This window comes from Monodelphis domestica, chromosome 2, assembly GCF_027887165.1.
Source record: "Monodelphis domestica isolate mMonDom1 chromosome 2, mMonDom1.pri, whole genome shotgun sequence".
NCBI lineage: Eukaryota > Metazoa > Chordata > Mammalia > Didelphimorphia > Didelphidae > Monodelphis > Monodelphis domestica.
Genome location: NC_077228.1, coordinates 334,747,764 through 334,760,443, shown reverse-complemented (window position 1 = coordinate 334,760,443; position 12,680 = coordinate 334,747,764).

Genomic DNA, 12,680 nt, shown 5'->3' with positions numbered 1-12,680 from the left:
GACAAATGTGAATCCCAGAGGAATTGCACATTGGCTATGGGAGCAGGTTTAGGGGAGGGGAGGAAAAGAACATGAATCTTTTAACCATGGAAAAATATTCTAAATTAATTAATTAAATAAAAATTTCCAAAACTTAAAAAAAATAAATTTCCTAAATTTCTAAAAAAAACAAAACAAACTTTATCTTAGAAACCTCTAACAAAGTAGGGAAAAAGTGTAGAATAAATGTGTCTTTCAAGACTTTTTCCTCCACTGACTCAGGAAATCAATTAAAGAAGCATAATTTCACCTTCCTTTCCTTCTTCAGCAACATAGCACATGCTGAAGAAAAGCATCAAACCATCAACTGCAGGTAATTTCTGACCAAATGGAGTCCATCAATGATTAACCAGGAAGAGATATTTAAGTAATACTAGGAATAGCTCACCTTTATGTAGTGTCTTATTTCATGTAAAGATAATACTGGGTGATATTTCTGGGGAAAAGGACTTGGTATATACATACAAGGCCATGGGGATATGTTGCAGCAGTTTGTGCACAGTTTGAATCTTTGGGCCAGATCTGGGATTCCATTGGTGTAGGGAGCTCCCAATGAGGAAATACCATTTCTCAATGAGGACAGGTTACTGCTTTGTAACTTAAAGAAATCTTAGAGTTGTCTAAGGCATTGAGAGGTTAAAGGGTTTCCCAATATTCACATAATCAAGAAGCTTCAGCGGTAAGATTTAAACCTAGTTCTTCCTAATTCTGAGGCTAGGTCTCATGCATAAAATATATGATAGATACTTAATGAATGTTTGTTGAATTGTTCAATCCCTCAAGGGCAATTCGGTTGCTCCATGGATAGACATGGAATTGAATCCAACTACACATGTTTACTAGTCAATTAACTGCCATCTCCCTCAATAATAATGGATAATAATGTCAACTACATCCAGGGTTGTTGCAAGGATCAAACAAGATACCATGTGTAAAGCACTTTGCAAACCTTAAAGTTATATATAAATGGTAACTACCATCATTATTTCAATTATTGATGGAGTTGGTCATTAGAAATAAGCCAGAGTTGAGTAGAGGAAGAACAAGGAATTCATGATCATAGCAACTGAGTCTGTGGAGAGCTAAAGAACAACAGTATGGGTCAAAGGAGGTTTTCCATGAAAGAAATCAAGCATTGTAGAATACTTCACAAGGGCTGTGTAAAAGAATGCCTCAAGAGAAGCAAGTTGGCACAAAGTTTCAAAAAGTAAGCAAAGAGAAACTGAGAAAACAAAAGATTACCAAACAAGGGAAAGAAAGAGCAAGGTCTATGTCCTTTGGTTACAAGGTTACATGGTTACATAAAACGAGACAGAGAAAGAGAGAGAGAGAGAGAGAGAGAGAGAGAGAGAGAGAGAGAGAGAGAGAGAGAGAGAGAGAGAGAGAGAGAGAGAGAGAGAGAGAGATCCTTGATGATGATTTTAGTTTAACTTGTAAATCATGGTACAATGAAGAGAGTATTAGCCTTGGATTTAGGAAAACTCAAGTTCAAATTCTGCCTCTAACATATAGTAAATGAAACTATGTTCAAGTCAAGTAACATCTATCTATAAAATATGTTTAGTTGTAATTTTGGTCCACAGGCAGTGGAATTGTCACACCAAGGATTCTCAATACTAACAAAAACACAAAACCCTTATCTCTCCATGTTTGTAGTATAAGATCATATATTTAGAGATCTAAAAGGACCATCATAAACTACCAAGTCCTACCTTGTTGTAATTCACAGGAAAAAAACTGAGACCCAGAAATTTTAAGTGACTAATTAAAGTTCACAAGAGATGGATTTGAATACAAGTCCTCTCATAATTTTTTCCACTGTACTATATCACTTCTATTCCTAGTCAGTTAGTTAATATTTGACTAACAGAGAAGGAAAGAGAGAGGGGTGGGGGAGAGAATATATACTTGCTCAAGTGAATTCCTTAATCTCACTGTCTCACTTTTCTCAACTGCAAAATAAAAGAATTGGACTAGGTGATCTCTAAAATCCTCTCCAGCTCTAAATCAACAATCTTTTATGATCAACTGACGCAGATGGTAATATAGATACATAAGCATGTCCTGGTACAGAGACTTATTAAAATCAAATAGAAGACTTTGGGGAGAATGAATAAAATTGTTTTTGAGGCTTCTAAGACACATGTTCAGAAGTTTTCTTTCCCAATTATTATAAGACTCCAGACCTACTCCATTCATGTACCCCCAACCTTTGACATTATTAAGAATATGCAAAGAACTATTTTTAAAAATTTTAGTCTCTATTTTTAAAACCTAGTCTCTTTAAAAGTACTCTGTTATTTGATTAAAATCATTCTTTAATTTTTTTTTTTTACCCAGGGCAGATTTAGACTAGAATCTAATCAAAGGAGCCATTCCATGTGCTCACTGATATTAACTTGAAATCTCCACCTGTCCCAGTCCATATTCAGGGCATGATGAGCGTCATTTCTTCTCAAGTAGGCTAATCAGTAACTTCTCCTTGGACCATCTGCTGCTCACTGAATATTCAAAAGATAGCTGGCTCCAGAGATACATTCCTGTAACATCTTAGGAGCTAGAGTAAATTTTTCCTGCTGTAGTGTTTGCCACTAAAAAAAAGTATATTAAAAAAAAAACAGAAGGAGATGAAGAAGAAAGAAGTGATAAATAGAAACCTTGGCGTGCCATGCTCTGTAAGGGCAATGCAAACAGTTTCAATGGACAGAGCTGATCACTATTTTTCCTGAGATTGTGCCTTCCTGAGAATTGTGGCTATTTCCATTCAAGCAGGAAAGCAAAGTACATCTAAATTAAGATTATTTTGTTTGTTCCCTTTTTTAAAGCAAATAAATAACATTAAGGAGCATGTTCTCATAGCTGGACACTAATTTAATACTGTTTCAATTCAAGCACTAGGGACATGCAGAAATGATTTATAATTCACTTAGTATAAATCAATTCATTTTCCTGATTTTTATTTTTTTACAGCAGATCTTTTCATCAGATCCACGGTTCACTAGGCACATCAGTTGTGCCTCTCTTTTTTCCCCTGGTTGTTAGTGAATAAGCATCCTTCCAGTGACGCACCAGAATGAGCAGGAAGTGTTTGTTGCACATATTGGTGACTCATTTCTATTTGCTATCTAGTACAGTTGCAGTTTGTTCATTAACATCAGCCCTGGTGGCTAATGGATACTCAGTAGGAAGTAATTTTTCTTTGTAAATGTTTGATGGGGGGAAATGGAAACAAAAACCTCAGCAAGGACTTTATATCTGACAAAAACATTTCAATACTGGCAAAATCTATATCTGTGTCTATTTAGTAACTGGAGCTGTGATGGGGAGAGGGAAGAGAGAAATGATATTTAGTGATTAAAAATGTTATTTTCTTCACACAATATTATTTTAGTCACAGAAATAGATGCTTATAATGTGTAGAGTCAAAACAAAGAAGCCCTGTTTTAGCTATATTTTCTATAAGTTCATTTGTTTATTTTTTAAAAAGGTTTTATAAAGTAAATTTTCAAAAGAATGTCATTGCTTTTGTTCAGCTGAGATTCTGTTTAGCACAAAAGATATATAATCATCAAGCAGAATTATAAATTACTAGTTTCTGCATTCAGTTACTGCCTATTTATATTAATGTCTTCAGTGAACGCTAAAACTATGTCTGTGTGAGTAAAGCCTTTTATGGCTTAGATATTTATATAATATCCTGAAGATTTTTCACTGTAAATTCCAGGGAGACTATGTAGTATAATAGAAAGATAACTATATTTGATCCCAAAGACCTAGGATCAAATTTTGCTTCTCATACTCCATGGTTGTATTACTTAGTTAGACCAGAACATCACTAAGATTAATTTTTCCCATCTATAAAATGGAAATAATAAAACTTGTACTTCCTACTCGTAGGGTTTTCCTTTTTTTAAGTGCCTAGGCACTTTTAAAAAATTTGTTTGTTACATTAAAATTCCTAATTATCTGCTATCTCCCTTCCTCTCCCAACACTACAAAAGAAATCATTTAACAAAAAGATAAATGTATATATAAAAACTGCTTGCATCTATTTATTAGTACTTTGGATGGTGAATATACATGTCATTCTTCAAATTTCTCTTGCTCTTTATAATATTCTTTGTTCTTCTTGTTTCACTTCACAATTTCATGTAAATCCTTCCATCTACTTCTAAAGTTAATCAGCTCATCATTTCTGACAGGGCTTTTCCTAAGGAAAAGGCTTTCCAAAATGTTATATAAATGTGAGCTATTGTTTTTATTATTGTGTCATACATTTCTCTAAGGAAGGGATCATGGACCCTTTTGGTAACTATGGACCCCTATTCAAGATGATGTTTTTATATGATTTGAAAAATTACCAAATTCCATTTAGTGAAAATAAACATTTAATTATTTTCCCCAAAGTTATCTTAATTTCACAGAGAGAGAGAGACAGAGACAGAGAAAGAGGCAGAAACAGAGAGAGTCTTTATTCTCCATCAATAACAATATAACTACCACATTCAAACTCTAAAATCATTCTCTCCATATTAAAAAGGGAAGCAGACATGAAAAAATGAAGGAGTTTTAAACATTTGGGGAGTGTCATGGATTCTTTTTTTCAGTCGTTCACAGAATATTTTAAATAAATAAAATTAAATGCATAAAATTAAAAATTTGGCTGATTACATTCCAATATTTTCAAAATTTTGTTGAATTCAAAACTGAGAGCTTTTGTATTGAAATAGTTCTCAAAATATGTTTTTAAAGTTGTTTACAAACTTCTATACTAAAGAAAATAAAGATGGGAAAAACAATTAGACCAGAAAAAAACATTCACAGAGAGGCACCATGCTAGAGAAAAACAATTCTGAGAGCACTGAATGATCAATCTTCAAGATAGCTAAAATTGTCAAAGAAATAATAAAAATAGCAGGAATATTACCACTAAAAAAGCTATCTAGAGGATATCAAAAACTAAGGATCCTTATGCCTATTTTCCCATCTGTACACAATCTTTATAAGAATGATCTATCCACATATTAAGAATATGCTTGTTAAAAACGTGAAAACAGAACAGGCAGGTTTAAAAAATAATATTCTACAATAGACCACTTCTTTATAATCATCCAAGTAACAAAAAGGCACATACAATACTGTGTTTATAATTTGTTTACTATTCAAAAAAAACAATTTGATTGGATTAAGAAAATGTGGCATTAAAGGCTTGCCTCCAACAAGTTTCCTTGATAGATGTGTAACTTAGTTTACTCTAACCCTATTGTCAGAGGGCAAGACTTGCTACATTGCCCCTCAGAGTTCTAGGGTATACTGAGGGATTTGGATTGTCAAACCCACATCAAGAATCTCCATCAATGTCTTTCTTATTTTTTCTTCCTCATTTTGATACAACATAAAGTTAGCCTGTATCTAAGGGACATCTCTCCTTAGGAGAGGAGTTCCCATATGCATGGGGTTCTGCTGAGAAGAATACAGTAAAACACCCTTTGTTTCACTCTCATTTTCTACTGTCTTTGTTTCACTCAGTTTGGCTCTAGTCTATGAGGTCAGAAACCCATAAAGGTAGTGGGGTTGACACCTTCTTTCTCAGCCATAAGCTTGAAACCCCACCAAGTCTGCCCCTCCTGTTTTGGGGACCAGTGACTAGTACCCAGATTCATTTAACCACGTAAGATCAGGTAGCTTCTATAAAGGGAAATTTACTTCACAGAGAATAAAAACAAATATATAAACATTTTCTTCAACACTTCAGGCACATGATCCTCCCTAAACAACTTTGATTGTCAGATTAGAATAATTAGGCACCAAATATAGCTTATTTAGTTCCTATAAAGCAATGGTCCCACCATGTTTTGATCCCAAACTACCAATGCTAGTCTTCTGCTGGCCTGGAGCTTGCTCCTTAGGGCATTAAATCTAGTCTTATTGCATCACCTAACCCTAATTCCTAGATCCCAGTTGGAGGTCTTATTCTCTGCTATTGAAATGTAAAGGAACAAACAAAAAACCAAAGATCCATATCTATTTCTCAGATTCTTCATGGCCTCCATAAAAGAGACTTCCTCAGCCCTTCCCCTAACAAGATGGCTCTCTCAGAGAAGGCCATGAATCACTTCACTGTCTTAGATCTGAATAAAGGAAAAGCCATGTCTAATGCTGACTTAGGACCTTTTGCAAACACTGACAGTTCTGTCGTTGTGGCCAATGACACATAGCAGGCCAACTAGACCCACATATTGTAAAGATTAAAATTTAGGGGAGATTGAGGCAGGTAGAAATTAGTTTCTCTCTGCAAGGAGTATTATATTTTTAGAGGTTTATTAAAAGTTAAGGATTAAAAGAAAATACAGGATAAGGAAAACGTGCCTAGGCCAGGGAGGCCTAGACAAGGCCTCACCTACATTATGGAAAGAGCCATGTCTGCCCCAAAACGGAAGTCCAAAAGAGCTCCAAAAGCTCTTGCAATCAGGTTAAATACCTTCTTGATCTGGCCCACATGAGAATTCAAAGCATTCTGGGGAAGTGGAGCAAGGACTTCTGGGGATTGAAGTCCAGAGTTCAAATCTCAATTTTACAATATAGAATGTCCACAATGGTCCAACCCTCACAATTCTTCCAATAAGGAATTCCAAAGAACAAAATTAAAGGCATCATTGAGGAATTGTTATCAGGAAGAGAAGACTTGCAATAGTAAAAGGATGACTAGTGGTGAACTAAAGTGTTCCCCTAGTCCCTTTGGGTCATCAAGAAAAAGTAAGGAAAAACTACAAAAGGTTTTGTAAACCGCATGGTGGCAGACTTATGATAGGACATGTAATAATAGCACATTTCAGGAAAGTATGGATGGGCTGCAATCTACATTACTTACTGATGGAAACTACCAAATTGACATGATAACAGATCTAATGGACTCTTTGAAGACTTTGTTCCCAAAACTGGAACAACTGCTCTTTTGGGACAATCCTCAGAACCAGAAAAAACAAACCTCAGAAGTTATGTGAAAATCTATCTTGTTTTTATTTATTTTTAAAATTAGTATTATCCAACTGTATTATCTACTTTATTTGCAAAACTTGGATCTAAATGACTTTTGGTTGTTCCTTCCATATGAGGACCAAAGATTAACCATTGAGGAAGTTGTCCAGAAGAATGTGCCCCAGGCTCTGAATTCCCAGAGTAGCGACTATATCCTTGGAATCAATGGCTTTGAAAGGGACCCCACTTCTTCAGATCTTCAAATGCTGCTACATTTGTTTAAAAAAAAACACTCAAATTACTTGGCAGTTGCATTTCACTATTTTTTTACTTTTAAGTAATTTTTATTGTAAACTTAATATCAAAAAAAGAAATATTTAATTGGGCAATTTAAAAAAAAGAATATATACGTAAGCCAAATTCCATTCGTGTGTATATGTGTATGTGTGTTTTTAATTTTATTAAATTAAATTCTTTGTTCAAAGCATCATCAATCCATGGAGGTTGGAGTTCTAGAAGGTTCTAGCCAAGATGGATTTGATTGCATCCTGGTGGAATAGCTAATGGCTTGTTGGTGATGTAATTTAAGTTTTCATGTAAGTGTTATAATTGTGTCACTGGAGCAAATACTCACATCAATGAAGTCATAGACTGTTGTAGTATTGAAAGTATTAAAGTTAACAAAAAATAATAATGCCTTGTTTCCTTCTATTCATATAGACTCTGCCCAATAAAAAATATTTCCTTATGTCATTCATGGAGAATCTTGATTTATTGGAATTTTTTCAATAAAAATTAGAGCTAATTGTTTAAGAATGAAAACTACCTGTTTCTCTTCAGCTCACTCAGAGGAAATACAAAGGACATAGATTTCAACAGGACAAAAATTAACAGTCATAATCATCAATAAAAGAACCAGGCAATGAAAAGACTTTATTTCTCTACTTTTATAACTTGAGTAAAGTCCCCCGAAGTCAACTATAGTTCTAAGGAATGTTTTACCATGACTATAGAAGTAGCATTATAGAGGAAATATAGTGTGTGGATATGGAATCAGTCCTTTAAAATCTGCCTTCCTGTATCCAACTCTTACATTAGCTATGTGTTAATAGGCAAATCATTTAATCTCTCTGGGACTCAGTTTCTCACCTTTATATGGGGATAACAATCTCTGCAGATTATTCTGAGATTCTAAGCAACAACAAAAAATATATACATTAAGCACTTAAAAAATCTGAGATGTCAGTTTTTATTTTTTGTTAATATATGAGTCCCTTGAGACAGAGGCTCTTTCATCTTTGACATTGTAAGAACAGTGTCTAGCATTGTGCCTGGCTTAAAGTAGATATTTAATAAAACCTTGGCCAACTGAATCAAATTAAGCAACATCTGGGAGATTTTTTGTTGCTGTTGTTGAATCATTTTTCAGTCATATCAGATTCTGTCTGGCCCCCTTTGTGATTGTCTTGGCAAAGACACCAGAATGGTTTGGCATTTCCTTCTCTAGCTTATTTTACAGATAAGGAAACTGAGTCAAACCAGGTTAAATGATTTCCCCAGGGTCACACAGCTAGTAAATGTCTGAGGCTATATTTAAACTCAGCAAGAAAAACGTTCCTGATTCCAACCTGGACAGCTTACCCATGGCTACGATCTAGTTGCCCTGGGGCAGGATGGATTTCTTCTTCCCCTACCTTAGAAGAAGACATAGAAATGGGATGGGGGGGGGGGCTGGAATTCTCTGTCCAATAGAGCATGGACCTTCTAAACTAGCTCTTTCTTGTATTCCTACATTCTTTTCTAAATTAACTCTGCCTCTCTGAGCCCTTCTTGTTAGAATTTTCTCATGGACCACACCTCCTTTGTCCTTCAAGAAAGACAGATGCCAGTTGGGACCAGGATGGGAAATGAGGGATACAACCTATCCCCACTCTCCCTTGCTCCACAGGCAGACTACTTAAATATTCAATAAGCTGTATTCTTTAATCCACAGCCTAAGCAACTAAAGGTTCAAACTTAGAGTTTCAGATAAAGAACTGACATGGTGCTATGAGGTAGTAACCCCATCACCCATAGGCAGCAAGATAGTCTAGATCACTTAAAACATATTTTCTGAGTTCCTTAATAAGGAATGAGGGGGTGAAGAGTAAGAACCTAGGAAACAACTCTAACTCTGCTATAATAAGCAAGAGGCTAATGAATAAGGCAATACTTTGTCTGTAGGACAGTTGAGATTTAGCAAATATGCATCCTAATGACTGGGGACTTTACCAGTCAAACTAGTTTTCCCTGGATCACAAAACAGCTATTATGAGCTGATCGTTTCCTAGGATTCCAGGTTTCAGAGCAGTCTTTATACTCCCAGATAAATGCCTGGGTCTGGGAGAAGCTGTCAGGGTATATACAAGTTTGTGGACAATATGCATAATATATTGTTTAATGCTTTTGTTGATTTTCTTCCAATAGGAAAGTTTAAAATATAGCTAAGCAGGTTTTGTCATTTCCTGTAAGGAGGTGGCTCAATGTTGCCCAGGTCACGTGACTAGGACTCAGTGAAATATGGAGGAAATATGGTTTTATATTAGGGGTTCAGAAGCTTATTCAGATTGAATGAATCTACATTAACCATCCTTTGCAGAGTCAGCAAGTATGTGTAGTTGAAATAGGTAAGTATAGGTATTGAAAGGATGAAGACCACCCAGAAAAAGGTACCTATGGGGCACAAAAAGTTGTACAACATGTAATAATTCAAAGGAGTCTTTCCAAAAACTGTGACTGTTAGTAGTGAGCATTGGATGGCCAGGATAAAACTTTCAAATTAAATAGGATTGGAATAGTATCTAACAGCACCACTGTATGACTGATCTGGGAGTATATGAAACAGAAACATGTCACTATGTTTTTATGGTGTCTTGATAATAATTTTCATTGCCTAACTTCAGCTGTCGATATCAAACTATCATTTTAAGTAGACCTTCTGTACCCACAACAACCTTCCACAAAAGATGACTTTAGTGGTAGCATTTTCAAAAAATTTATAGTAGCCAAATTAATTTTAGAGATTTTAGACAATTTTGGCTTTCTAAAAATATTGGCTTTTCCAATTGTTTCTTAAATCAGTCTATTCAAATAGCTATTATTCTACTTCTTAGGACAAGATCTGTCTCTGAGAATTTCAAAACTGGACAAAAGTATAGATTTATGTGTGCATTTATGTAGATAAATATAAGGTTGTCCTAGGCTGCAAACCCAAAGTCCACTTTGGAAAAATTGTTGCATCGAGGATTCTAAGAGTTAGAAGGTTTTTACCATTAATTGTATAACCTGTATAACTGGGGACAAATCAGCTCACAACTCTTTACTTTATCACCTGTAAATTTCCTCTTAAGGACTATATGACCTCTAAGACAGTCAAAACTTGTGGTTCTATGATCATAGATTCACATTTGAAACTTTTTTCATCTTGGTAGAACTTTTCTCACAGCCTTCCAGACCCTGGGGTCATCTCCATGATGCAACAAAGCATAAAAGTTGGACTGATTCCTTATTTCTTTTTTTAATTTATTGACGTGGGTTTTGGCTTAACCTTTGCTGATGGTATCTGAATAGGAGAAGTAAAAATTATTCACCAACCATGCATCTGGCTCAGGAACAGCACCAAGCAATAAAATGAAATATAATTGTTACATATGTATCTAATGAAAAACAGCTGGGAAAGAGTGAAACACTTCATGCTTACCATCACGTTATTGCAAAATAAGTAAGAGCAAAGAATTTTATCATATATCATTATTTCAATTATTATTCATTTTCATTCCACAAGTATTTATTAAGTACCTAGTATGTACTGGGCTCTGTGCTAGACCACTGAGAATACCACAGAGTAAAAAACCTCTGATCTTCTGAGAAACTTCTAGTTTACATGGATAAGTAAATGCTTACCTCTCCCTCTCCTTTCAGGGTGGGAAGGTGCTGATAACAAGAGGAATAGGATCAACCTAATTTTGGAGATTTCATTTGTTCTGATTCTTAAAGGAAACTAAAGATTCAAAGAGGTGGATATGAGAAACAAGTGCATTCTAGGTATGAAAGATAGTCTGTACAAAGGCTTAGAATTGAGAGATAAAATATCTAATAATGGGAATGGGAATGGCAAGCTGACAAGTTTGACTAGAATGTAACATAAGTTAAGGAGAAATAAATTTCAGTAAATCTCAAAAGATAACATGGAGCCAGATTGTGAAGGGGTTTACATGCCAAAGAGAGACATTTGTATTTTATCCTATAGTAGGTAACAGGGAGCCATTTGGAGTTTCTCATGGAGAAAAGTGACATGGTAAGAACTATATCTTAGTAGTATTGATTTTGAAGCTATGCAGGAAGTACAAAAAAGAGAAACCAATTAGGAGGCTATTACAAAAGCTTGCTTGAGTATATACAAATAGATGTCAATGAAAATCCAAAATAAAAATGTATACTTTATATGAGAAAAGGAATGGACATTTGAGATTATTGAGCCATAGGATCGTGAAATTATAAGAGACTGAAGTAGAAGAAACCTCGGAGATGAATATTTAGACTTATTCTACAGCTAAGAAAAATGAAGCCAAGAAAAGCTAAGTTCACACAACTAATTAATGGCAGAACTGCAAGTGGAATCCAGGACTCAATAAATATTCTTTGGGGGTCATTGACAAGAGGGAGATGGAGAGATGGCTCCAAACTTAAGCCAACTCCTCGCCAGTGAATACTGGAAAGAGAATGAAAATTCTGAGAATGTCATAAAATCAGAATGTTAAAAGCTAAAGGAACATCATCTGGTCCAATTCTCTTCTTTTAAAAATGAGGAAACTGAGGCTTGGAAAAATTAAGCAACTTTCTGGCATATTTATTTGATGACAAAGCCATGAATAGAAGTCAAATCTGCTGACTGGTTCTACTTCTTTTAAAGAAATAAGTGGATTAATGAAAGAATGTATTAGCAAGAAAGGGGTAATGTTGCAAAAAAACCTAGACATATTTGTATTGAGAAGAGGATCAGAAGTATTCAGGAAAGAGAAAAGGCTGGATCCAAGGAACCCAACCACAAATGATCCTACTCCAGGAATTGATCTTGCCAAGAAGGCCGCAGGACTTTTAAAATTTTTATTTTTCATATTTACTTGCACTAGAAGAAGCAAATGAAAAAGACATGTTTAAAAAATAATAAACCAAATTTTGTGAAATCTATATCTTGGAATACTTTTCAAGCCTAAAGATTTCGAGCACTTCTTTGATTAGTGACCGTGGTATCATTATAGAAACCAAAAGGCAGAGAAATCCCCTAAAACAATATAGAGAGAAAGAGAAGAGACCAGGCTACTTGATAAGTTTAAGGGTAGAAATATAGACTCAGAATGAGTCGAATGAGTTAGAATGAGTTAGAGTTGAAATTCAAAGACCCTCAAACTCAGATTTATGTTAATTTACTGAAACTAGAGTTCATAACGTTTTTACTGGTAGTTCATAAGATTGTAGATTTGAAATTCTAAAGGCTCATAAAATTCAGCTGGTTCAACTTCCCTCATTTTACAAATGTAAACAAATATAACTTCTCTGAGATCCAGAGAGGTTAGTGATTTTCCCAACATCACAAAGTTAATAAGTGACAAATCCAGGATTCA